Source organism: Bombus pascuorum, chromosome 9 (genome assembly GCF_905332965.1).
Source record: "Bombus pascuorum chromosome 9, iyBomPasc1.1, whole genome shotgun sequence".
NCBI classification, from domain to species: Eukaryota; Metazoa; Arthropoda; class Insecta; order Hymenoptera; family Apidae; genus Bombus; species Bombus pascuorum.
In genome coordinates this window covers 9,987,102-10,000,000 of record NC_083496.1, presented here as the reverse complement: position 1 = coordinate 10,000,000, position 12,899 = coordinate 9,987,102, and the positions used below count along the sequence as shown (strand labels likewise).

At 40.9% G+C, this 12,899-nt stretch overlaps 1 protein-coding gene across 5 annotated transcripts in view; it reads right to left on the bottom strand.

Annotated features, from left to right (window-relative positions):
* LOC132910686 (hemicentin-1) overlaps nucleotides 1-12,899 on the bottom strand; it is a 119,947-nt gene that overhangs the window by 101,849 nt on the left and 5,199 nt on the right. Inside the window, exon 1 of one of the 5 annotated variants that reach the window (XM_060966565.1) lies at nucleotides 7,041-7,061. The exons of 2 other annotated variants lie outside the window; for them this stretch is intronic. The gene's annotated coding sequence lies outside the window, so the exon portion shown is untranslated. Of the gene's footprint in view, nucleotides 1-5,367; nucleotides 6,800-7,040; nucleotides 7,062-12,899 lie in introns of those variants that run through there. 2 more of the 5 variants (XM_060966564.1, XM_060966562.1) reach the window with 2 other exon arrangements.

Here is a 12,899-nt window from a genome sequence, read left to right as displayed (position 1 = left end):
GTTCTTAATCCCTTTCGTAGCTTCCAGCAGTAAACACCCCTCGACCGCACACACGCACAGCCAGTGGCGTTATCTGGGTCCCCTATGGCCCTATGGCATGACGTTCGAATTCAACACGCTTGGGATAGTCGGGACGATTAAGACTTCCGGTAGACGGGGGCATCTGTCGTCACGGTCGTATTAATAAATATCCGATTCGCATTCAATCTGGACAGCTTGGCAATCGACTCGTTCAACGGCAGTCAGATAGAGGGGAAGGGGAAAGAAGGAGGAAAACATACAAAGAGGTGAAAAGAGATATAAAGTGAAAAGGGGAAAAGGAAGAGAGGAATAAAGAGAAAGAAGATGGGTAAAACTGAGCGTGATACTCGACTACGAAGACTAATGACACGGGGACAGGCATGAAACGGGGTGCTGAGAGATCCACTAGCATATGGGGGGTGGTTGTGTAAAAAAAGGGTGGCGTAACAAAGAGAAGGATCGCTTGTCAACACAACACAAACGACGTCCCGTAATTTCCTGACAGCATTGGCTATAGCTGGAAGAGCAAAGCGAGAGAGAAAGAGAGAGAGAGAGAGAGAGAGTGGAGCCAACTCGTGGAAAACTGGGACGCCTCGCAGAAATTAACGTAACTAACGTCGAACGAAGCGTCGGAACCCTCGACCACGCGAGTTACCTATCTACCATGATCAATGGCACGTCGCATGCCGAGAAGAAGGCTTTACTCGATCGTAGGGTGTGAATTTATGGCAAGCTCGACGGCCTTGAGCGTCCGAGCTGTTTTATAATTACGCCTCGTAAACGAGCCTTCCGGGGGGATATCAGCTCGATTTTAACGGAAAACGTCAATTTCCGGCGTTTCACCTTCCATCATTGTCCCGTATCGTCGCGTATAAAACGAAACGATTAGATGTCGAATTATTGACTTCGGTATCTCGCTAGAGTAAGACTTTTAGTTCACGCGAGTGGCGAATTAGTGGTGTTCACGCGACCTTTAAGTTTTATAATATTTTCCATGAATTTGTATTATTGAATACTGTGTTTTCTTTTTTCCAGTTACGAGAGAAAATTTCCAAGTCACGTTTAATATTTGTTTCGTTTAATATTCGTTGAGAATAGAGAAATTTTTTTGCGTTTACATACGAGATTGTTCGCATATTTTACAACAAAACGATGTACGTGAGAGGAATGCAGATATTGCAATTTTATAATTATCCCAACGTATCAAATTAACAAAAGAAACGGATAAGAATTAAAGAGAAATCCTTCACGCGTTCTCGATTCCCTTGAATCTCCTGCACCATCGTAATACGTAACTTTTAACCCGCTCGTTCCGATAAACGTTGTTACAGATTCATTTCCCGCAATGCGATTAATTGCGCTAAACAGGTTAAGTGCCCTATCGATCGGTCAAGATTTATTCTTTTTATCCCTTTCTCGATCCCTTTGCGCTTCTTGTGGCCGTTTCGAAGGATGCTTCGTGTAAATATATCGTTGCTTTCACGCGGTTATAACACGAGAAAAGTATCTGAGTCAACTTCGTTCCGTGGAAACCTGGTGTCACATTCCATCTAACGCTTAAGTATTGTTTAACTGGAGGAAATTGTAGAAATGTAGTTTGAGTGACGCTAATAACGAAACCATTCTTTGTCTCGGTGAACAGATAGCCCTAGGGATGGGAACACGTTTTCAAAGAAATTACGATGACAATATTCTCAAATCATCGTAAATATTTACGAAACGGTACAAGATATCGAACAAAAGTTTAACTAACAATCGTACAATTTTTCACGTGCTTTAAAATATAGCGATAATGAATTTTCGAATATTATTTTCAAAAAGCGTTAATTGCTTTTTGTAGTTTTACTTTTTACATTCAAATAAATAACCTTTTAAAAACTCTGTATAATTAGATACATGAATATGATTTGAATTATAAAATTATTTGAACGCACAAAATCGAGCTTTCATACCGAAAAGTACTTCAATAGATGTAAAAATATTCAATTCGGTATGTCCGCATAATTAAATTTTAATAATGCACGTTAAAAGACAGAAACAATAAAACGTAATTACTTACTCGTTAATTTTTATAAATTAATGTCACATAAATATTTTAAGACAATAGCTATTGAAAAATTTGTACTCGTAGACGTACAAAGGCAATTTATCCATAGTAACGTTAAATGTACTTTACATTTATACGATCTCTTGAAAATATCGTGCTTTATTATCATAAATGTATGAAGGTCACTAAAAATTCAACTGTGAACTCGTTCAGATTGGTGATTTGCAAACTTCTACGTGCGAAGTTACGATCATACCTTTTGTAGTAGTAAAGCATGACATTTGCCGGATGATTGTGTCAAATACTATGGTTTACTTAAGTATGGCAATAGCGATGTTCTTTGGGAAAGCATTTAAAACAGAAATATTTGTCGTGTCACACACAATGTATAAAAGCAATACAGACGTGCTAAATAGTTCTCTCTTTTTTGAAATAACGCTAGATTATAGGATTAAACGTGAAACTAAATTAGTTGACCCAGATAAGTAACCACTTTTATATCGAACGCATTTAAATACGTTTTTGAATTTAAGAAACGAATATTGATTATGTGTCAGTGAATATACTTTTATTATATTATTGTATTATGTTCATAATGTATAAAGATGAATATCGAAGTAATTATATTAATTGTAGTAATTATACGAAGTAATTATATTACCTGTATGGCATACTAAGCATTAGTTAAATATGATTATAGGGACACATCAAAATTTTATGTCATTCGTGCTAGAATTGCCACCATTTGACGGACAAAATCAGACTCTGTTCGTCTGCGAACCGTTATTCTACTTACATCAGATTATAGTTAGCACAAAATAACGCGAACGAGATCAATTATGCACGGCATGATTCATCGATAATATCTTACAATGTTTCAATTTCCAAGAAATATTCTTGAACTTTTACGTTTCCGTCAAGCGTTCGCTAACTTTGAAAACAAGATAATATTAAAAAATGTCAGTTAGACGTTTCGTTTTTTTTTTATAGAGGTTCAATTTAAAAACTTAATACGTTTTCGACGAATCCCGTTTCAACGAAATTGCGTTTTTATTTCATTTTCGAATTAAGTGTGTCTTTTTATGCAAATGCAAAATTTTTTATGAACATCGCTAAAAGGATGGCATCTAAGCAGAGATTTCGCTCTTTATATTTTACGATAGTTGGTCCTTTATTTTGAATATTTGATATTTTCTTCTTTTTTTGCATATTATGTACATACCGTAGACATTTGCACACTTAACTCCTTCATAAATGCATAAATATTCACTGATGTCTCTCAATTTCCACGAAACTTCATGGATATGCATCATCTGTCTTTAAACTGTACTTTACGTCTTTGAACCTAATAATTTATTCTTTTTTTCGTCGACTTCGTATTAAAGTACTCTTTTTCAGTCGCCAAGCGATTTCAACATCTAAAAATCAATTAAAGCAAACTTATCGTATCTTCTCTCCTATGATGTTCAAATTGGCGCTTTCAAAGTAGTGACCCTCGCGTTTGGTCGACATTTTCCGCTTATGAGGATGAACGCGTTCCCGGTTTCAGGATAACATCGAGAAACTTGATTTCCACGTAACAAAAGACGAAGAATATCGAATTAGAAAATGGAATACATGATTGTACTTTGCGAGGCAAAAGGATCTTCCGAGGCAGTACGTCAATTTTCTCGATCCCTTTGTGCCTTCGAGAAATTCTTTCTCCTTCCCCCTAGCCGAGTCTGCCGAAGGTCCACGGTGATTTGCATAAATAACGAATTGTTGAACAACCCCGAAGACGAAAGTCAAGGGACGACAAAATTGAATGAACGCGCGTCTGTCTCTGAGCGCAAGTTGAATCACGAATGCATATATTCGACGATTTTCGCGGGCATTTGCATTTAGAAAATTATGTGTAATTAGCGCGTGTGAAATGAATATGTTGCAGAGCAGGAGAAAGTTCATTAGCGGCGGAGGAATTTGCATGCGATTTCAACCAACGATCTTTTCGTTGAGTATTTCCCTTGAAAAATTTCCAACGATCCTCGCTGAATATTATCCTGGAAACACAGCGTCATAGGGTTCACCGTTGCTCGTGTTAATTTTGCAGAATTATTAAACTACCCGCTCTCTTGCGATACTGTAATCAACTACGATCAACATTTCTGTCTAGTGGGCGATTTTTGCGGATCGGATATTAAAACATAGCCGGTAGAACGTTCCAGCTTCGTAATACACTTTTCTATATTTTTCACAATTTCCTACTAGCCTATCGGTGAAAAGCAGTCGGTGAAAAAGAAAAGTAAGACATCTGTTCTATAGGATTTGGAAGCCAACAAAACTCTATTTCGGGAAACAAAGTTACTCGATGAAATTTAATATTAATATAATATTAATATTTCGTACATGATTAATAATACATGGTATTTTCCTATAATAAGTCGTTAACCTTGTAGTTGATGCGACACTAAGCTCCAATTTTAGAAAGAAGTTTTTACAATTCCGACTTTTTATCTAAATCTTTCAAGAAAGGAAAAAGTAGTAGAAAACCCTTTCTTACTGGATGGTAATAACACGGCTATCGTACCTCTGTTACGAATAAAAGTTTCACAGCGTCGACGGATAAAACCTCGAAGTTTACGATCTCAATCGGAACGTTTCCGGATAATTAAGTAGAAGGAAAAAAGGCGGTGTGATTACAAAAGCCGTACGAGAACTATACACGCGTTAAAAGCGTGCAAGATAAACGCATTATCATCCGCCAACATACGAGGCTCGCACGAAATAAGGTTTCGCTTTGTTGATCGAATTCGTTGTAAACCAGTCGACACGGTTGAACTTCCTTCGGGATTTTAGTCGCGACAAAGTGACGGATAAATTGGATTTCCTTCGTCTTACTCTAAAATGCCATTAACTGCGTTCCGTTATCTCGTTGCTGACTCGAGGGAGAACTTATAAAAAAGAAAAAAAGAAGAAAAGAGGAAACAAGAAATAGGAAGAAAAAAGGAACATCTATACGGTATCCCGATACGCGACGAGGTTCATTAAATTTTAATAAATCCACGGCCGCGGATTATCGAGTTTCGACATCATTAAATGGTACGCTTTGTTAGACCGTAAGTAACGGACCCTCTTCTCGATCGGCTCATCATGCAGCGGAATTACAAAACGGAATGCATAAGATGGTCTAAAGAAATCCAGAGGTATTCGGTTTCGAACGGTGTACAAGGCGCCTTAAAGCTACGCGATGCAAACTCAGCTAGCAACTGGACGAGAGGGTGGAACACACGAAAGGTTAGCATCAAAGCGGTGAGACTCACTTTCAGCGCGGGGATGTGGTACACGGTTAGTCCTCGGTGGGACCAGCTCTTTGCGCCGAAATCGGGTAGTCCTTAAGAAGACGTAGTTCGGTCTAGTTCCAGAGTACACAATTACACGGTAGCGCAGGATTAAGTCGAGACGGCGAAGCCGAGACGTTGAAATCGGCGAGAATTTAACCCTCAAAGGAGGGCTGCAATCGGGGATACATGATACCCCCGTATTCGGGACTTACGATCCACACTGGTCTTTAATGGAAAATCCTGGCGAGTTCGCAAATGGCACGGCGTAACCACTCAACAATCACGATTTTTACTGGAGTCACTCGATCACGATCAGATGTTGCCTCTTCCCGTGACGTAATTTATCCGAAACGAGCAACGAGAATGAGAGAAAAACGAAAGAAGGAAACGACAACGTTTCCTTTCTCTCAGTCAAAAACACCAAGAAAAAACTTTTCCTTTCTTCCAAACGATCACTGATACACAGCTGCACATTCACGATACACAGAAGAAGCAAACTATCACTGAGAGGATTTTACGATGGATTTCTCACACTTACTGACGGATATACGTCGACGAACAAGTCTCGACCTTAGTGTTCCCTGATTCGCGTTAAATCTGGCAAAGAAGAAGAGCTTCTCTTCTCTGACGACAAAAGTGTGTCACGCGAGGAAGAAACCACCACCACAGCGATCGAACGATTCCACCGCCGTAGTCGTCGTTGGGATATCAGAGGTTTCGTGTAAATGTTCTCTCTTTATCTCTCTCTCTCTCTCTTTCTCCACTCGTTCGTACTTTGGTTCGTTGTTCGTTGTTCAGTGTCGCGAGAAGAGCTTATCTCTCGCGCGATGACGTCCTCGGGTCAAGCACAAACACACTGTAGGGTCGCGAAAAACGGAGAAAGAACCGAACGAGCCACGGATAAGATATGTAAATCCCAATGTATCGTGATGTGTCACTGTGGTCACACACCGATTTGCCCACAACGAACGCGACTAAGCGCGTACCTGTGTGCGTGTTTACGCGTACTCGCGAATCAAGTAACGGGGCCAGAGACGCGGCAACGCGACGCGTTCGTACTTTGCTATTTTATGATCCGTCCCTCCTCGTCGATGACGAACGAACGCAGGTGTTTCTTTTAATCAGGCGAGTACACGTCGTTACTCAACGACGCACGTCGAAAAATTCTACCCAGAACCGAATACGCACCAGCCCTAGGAGAGACCCTTAGGCCGGATCCGCGGAGTTTCCTTTCACCTCGATTTTCGGTCCCTTGCCACCCCCGCGCGAGTTGCACAGGCGCGAACCGCTTTCAGAATTTCCGAGGCTCGGGTACCGCGCACGTCGAAAGAGAGGGGAGCGCCCTCTCGCCGTTGTAGGAGAGACCGCTCGAAGAGGGAGGAAAGGGACGTTGGATATATCCTCCGTGTAGAAGAAGAGTGGAGGGACTATAGGGGTTGTTTAATAGTAGGGGTGAAACGTTGGAGAAAGTAGAAAGTTCTCTTGGTTGCCTCTACTCTGTCGTGGAATAGGGGGAAGGAGAGAGAGAAAGATTGTGAGAGGGAGAGAAAGAGAATTTCCACTCTTCCCGCTTCGTGGAAATTCACATGACCAAGGGATGGAACACAGACGTGCGACACCAGGTCAGAGAGGAGAGTCCGTCTTATACACACCAGCAGTACTACGACAGACACCGTCAAAGTACTGGGGTCTATGTACTTTTACGTATATTCGTATTCCACCAACGGTGGATGTTGTATTGGTACAAGTTATTCGTGCCGCCGCCGCCACTACTGCCACCACCACCACGACCACCGCCGCCGACGCCGCCACCACTACCACCAGCAACCACCACCACTACTATCGCCGCCGCCGACGCCGCCGCTACCACCGCCGCCTCCACCGTCGTCGTCGCCACCGTTGTCGCTGCTGCGCTGCTGGTGCTGGTGCTGGTGCTGATGGTGGTGCTGCTGGTGCTGGTGCTTGCTGCTGCTGGTGCTGCTGCTGCTCGGCTAAGCGGTTGTGTGGGTGTGGTGGGGTTCAAGGGGGTGGCGCAGGCGTTTTGGTGCACCGACGCATTGATCCCTGGAATTCGTAGGGACGGTGACTAGGGCCAAGCATGTGTCCACTTTCGATGTGAGAAAGAGAGGAGAAGAGGGGGCCACTCGGTGAACAGAATGAGAAGTACACGACGACGAACCTACGGGAGTAGGGAGAAAAAGGGTGGCTGTACCAAGGGAGGGGGACAGAGAATGGAACAATGAGGTTGGAGGAGAGGAGCAACCGTTTTACTCGTAGCCGGTGTCCACACCTGCAGACCGTTGGTCGTGATGCGTTTGAGGATGATGGAATGTCGGTTACGATTGAAAATCTTTTCGAGCCGGAATCTGGATCATGGTAGGGGAAACGGCCAGAAGTTTCGGCCTCGGTGTTTGACGTCCTAACTAGGAGAAAGCGAGATGATGGATAATGATGATGGATGAAACGAGATACCAGGCGGACCAAGGAATAGCGTGCAACGGTTTAAAGAATCCGCGTCTCGAGGGTAGTTTTAATCGCGTATAAAACCTCGAGCGTTCATTTTCCGATGGAAATCAGGGCTTCGCTTCGTGAAAATGTTAGTACCTTAGTTATTTCGTACGCGTCTCCAGAAAAAAGGAAAAGAAGCGAAGAAAAATCAGGAAAGCGTATGTAATTCAAGTATTATGAAATTTCCTACCGGACTTCCAAGTTCAAATTTGTTCTTATTAAACCAGCTAGCGTAACGTTTTAATCGGTGCTCGTGAATGCGTTTGCCATGCACCGGAAATTTTTCAAGTTAATTGCAAGTGAAACGAATTCGTCTGACCGTCGTGTTCCTTATTCAAAAGTAGAGAAAGGAGGGGGGGGGAGGATGAGAAGGCGATGAATGGCCAAACTATAAAACAGGAGTCAGAAAAGCCTCGGTTTCTTTGACGAAGCGAATCCATCGATTTCGTATAATATAATGTCCGATTCCGAAGTCTCGACGGTATCCTTTTCACTCGGCTGACCTCCGCAAAAATCGTTCGTTAATTAAGACGACCGATCCCGACGGGTATAGACGAAGAAGAGAAGTGAAGAAAATAGCAGCGTAACAAACCACGCCAACGGTGCTTCCCTTTCTCGACTTGGCCAAGCCTGATCTGGTGGTTCCGCCAATCCGGTAAAAAAGGTCTTTCCTCGATACCTTCACGCTCGTTTCTCATCGATTTTACGATTCGTTCGATCGTCAACGCGCATCCAGCCTTCGTATCATACCACGAGAAGCGTCGACACGGCCAATGCTTTCTATAAAATATTCAAGTCCAAGCAGCGTACAGATATGCACCAATACTGAATAAATAATAGGGACGAGGAAGATCCACGATCAGTTCATAATTCCGTTCCATTTCGAAGCTCTGATCCATTCGTCGATCTCTCTAACGAGAGCTTCGTACTCGAGAAGCGTAAGTTCCGTACGTAGGTTGTATAGGATGGAAATTTCAAAATTGAAAAGAGCAGATGAAGGGACAGGGTTAAGTACTACTACATCGTTGAACGGAACGAACGATGGAAAGAAAAGGATGCCGGGTAAATGATTAGAACCATCGGAGGAGAATTATGTACCTCCTCTCTCTTTCTCTTAAAACGGTTTCTTCGTTACGTATACCGGAACTGTATCGATAATTCGTTCAACTGACTAACACAATTACTTCTTACAATTTTCTTTGAGGTTTTCGTACACAGAATAATCGTTTTCTGACGTTGACGGTGTTCTTGGTGTCGTTATCAGTCGCTTTTCTCCGAAATCAGAACCGCCAACGATCGATCGATTTAATACCGTTGTTGGATAAAAATTATTAACGCGTACAGTAATTAGAATTACAGACACAGTATCACCGGTGATAAATTAGCGAAACATCTCGAAAATCAGCAATTTTGAAATATCTATAAATAAATATCAACTCTCAAAGCGAGCTATTTACGAGGATGGCAGTTAATTATTTATACTATATAAAATTATAGTATTTAAATCGTAGTGGAATTTTTTCTTGTTTAATAGTAAACAATATTCTATTTCAGAGAATTTCAAAGCAAAGACTATCAGTAAAATTGGAGAGGGAACAAAAACTTTTCATTACTAAATAACCGAGTAGTTAATAAGTTTCTACTTCGAACTGTCTATTTCAAATCGATTTTCCAATTACATTCAAGAGTTACGTTCCTTCGTCGCGTCACTCTTCTAACAAATTTATACGGATTTGGAGAATGTTATTATTACAATTGACATTTGATCCTCAAAGAACAAGTCGTACCTTAATTTCATTTCTACAAATATGTAGAATAATTGTAGCAAATGAATTATAGCTATCTTAATCGAAATACGAAAAAGTCATCCTGCTTTGTAACTTCTTCTTCGCAGATACGCTGATACGGTTACAATGTGTAAGTATACTTTTGCAATGGAACCTTACGATTTTCTTCCGCATAAATTGATTTCCCGTGTTATTCTACGCGCGAAAGATGTAACATAAGATACCTACTTTTTACAACTCATTCAATTCGTTTCACTGCCACATCGTAAACAGTTTCGTATTCTTCTCTTAACTTTTCGCCGTTCTACGTTCCAATTTACTTCTAGCAAGTAAAATCGATTATTATGTATCAAAACTTGATCAAGGTGGAATGTTTCCATTAGCTTCGAAGATGCATATATCTAGTGACATTACGAAGGGCCTTTAAACCTATTAAATAAGAAGTATTACGTTGTCCGAAATGTTTCTTTCGTTTTATAAGAAAATAATAGACGCGTAATGTTTTCTGTTTTATATTAGTTCATTGAATTACGCACGGATATAATAATAGAAATAGAACAAAATTGATCACGTCTAATTCAATAAGATAATATAAAACAGAAATTGTTGTTCATCTATTATCACCTTATGAAACGAAAGAAACTTTTCGGACAACCTAATAGATACGATAAAACGTTTAGCGAGGCTAGAAACACAAAGGTTCAATCTTTTTCATTTTCTTATTTAATTCCTCGGAACCGAGTATTTTCTGCGAAATATACGAAAACGTTTTCACAGTACGTACATTGCCACCGATCATAGATACAAGATACGTACCTTTACATTTATCAGCTCAAAAGATTTTACTTCGTCTAGCAGATGGAAAGTTGGTCAACCATGGCTGTCGCGGTTTCGACAACTAATTGTAAGTAGCAATTAAAGGAACGTCGAAAGACAAGATTGAAGTGGAAAGGCGACATGCCCGCGATGGTGTTTCAATTTACCTCGACGCGCGACGATCCTTTTGTTCGTATTATAATGGAATACATTGATCGAACGAATAACGCGTACACGTGCTCGCGACCTCCTTGAAAATTGAAATACACGCAAAAATTGGGGAATTTATTTCCTGGCAAATGAAATGCCATTTTTTGTATGTATTTTGTCGAGACGGAATAACGATTTAAAAAAATAAACAAGAAAAAAAAAAAGAAGCACGAAGAAGAGAAGAGAATGGGAACGGAGGACGCCACTTTTATGTCCGAGGCCGAAATCAATTTTTGCATAGCTGTAGTCGAATTCGATGTTCCGTACGCGTGTTCATCAGTCCATTCCACATCAACGAATGGTGGAAAAATCGTGGAACCTCGAGTTCGTCGAGGCGCGAAATCTAACGAACAAGCAAGTCGCGATACGCGATTCCAGAAAACTTAAATGTCTTTTAAATTTCTTCACATTCGAACTATTTAAACCTCTTGTAACCGAGAAGGAGAGGAAAAGAGAGGAAGAGAAAAGCGTAGGGAGAAGGAAATTGGATGAACCGGGTGATATAGCTGTCTTCTTGCCGGGGGTTCGTTAGCACGGGCCAGATACGCGAACATCCCCCGAGCGTGGTACGCGCAGCCGAGAGATTTAAAGATAGATTCGAAAGTAGAATCAGGTCAGGGTACAATCCGCCACCACTGGCGGAATGTGTCAGTAAATCGGCGAAAACGCGTCTGCATTAACGAACCGACGCCGTCACTGGTCCGTGTTCGCTTTTGATTGCAAATGATTTCAAAACGTATGGTCAACCTGAACCGCGAACCAGCTAAACCACCGAATGTCCGAGTTATGGAAGAAAAAATGGGAAAGAGGAACGATAATTAGCTGTCATTTCAACTTCGTTTCGGTATTTTTTCTGCGATGCTTGTGTTATCGAAATAGTTACGTAATAATTGCATGGGGGATGATTGTAGGCGAAAAATTAGACAGAGTAAATTCGTAAAAAGTAAAATAATAAAAACGACGTTTAAATTTCTCGACTTTTCAGATAATAACGCGTCCTAGTAGTCGGAAATTAAGTTCACGACGTATGCGTTGATTTATTATCAAATGAGGAGTAACCGGTTTTCTAAAACAACTTCCGTCGTGATGTCCATATAATTACGTGATTTAATTAGAAATAATCCTTGTGCGATATAATTACAGATACTATCGTAGCAATTCCGTAACACGAAGAATATTTTGTTGAAAAAAATTGAAATGCATCGAAGAAGAACTAAAAATGTTAGAAGGATTTTTGTAAAACTATTAACTAATTTAAACAAACTCTTTGTTGAAGTGGTCATCGCTTCTAAGAAAACTCTACATCTTTAGTTTTCTCAAACACTGAAGCCATCGACAGCGTATAGACAAAAGACTGCGTCGAAGGCAAACTATAAACAGTAGATAGGCGACGTCGGCTTCAGGATTTTCAGTCATAGGGTAACACTACTAGCGTGCGGATCGGGATCAGCTCATATTATATTCCGAACTTTGTACTTACGCTTTAATATTCAAAATATATATATTTTCTACCTTACAATTTATCCACACGTTCCTTTGTATTCACATACACCTAATAACTTCAACATTCTTCAATTCTAAAAAGATAATTTTCAAAGAAAAAACCTTATCATTCAATGAATCATTGTTGGTTACCTAACATACGAACATCGACAGAACTACTCTGCGACAATATCCGTTGGATCGAGAGATGGTGAGACTGCGTTCGACCGATCAGGATCACCCTCTTTCGAATTACCCTAATAGTTCCGTAACATGCTGCATAAACAGCCACATCGTCTGCCTATTTCAACACCAAAGGAACGAATCTTCCTTACTCCCATTCAGAATTCCTACTCTTATCCATGGATCTCGCTCATTCCAGTAAAATCTAACGATCGAGACGCATCTCGTCGTAAACACGCTCTCGGAAAGGGAGATGCTGTCTCGTGGAAAGGCACGTCGAACGCAGATAGAGCGAAACGATCGATCGATCGCTCTCAGACTTTTCGCATACATTAACATCGAGTGGTTGAACGCACGTAGTGGGAAGAAAACGAAGAGAGAGAGAGAGAGAAAAAGGAAAAAAAAAGAAGAGGGGCAAAGAGGTAGAAAACAGGAAGAAGAAGAGGCTACTGGTAAAAAATGAGCGAGTCTGACCCCACTGTTTACAGATGCATTTTCGATTTTGTCTCGCGCGAGGTGCGCGAG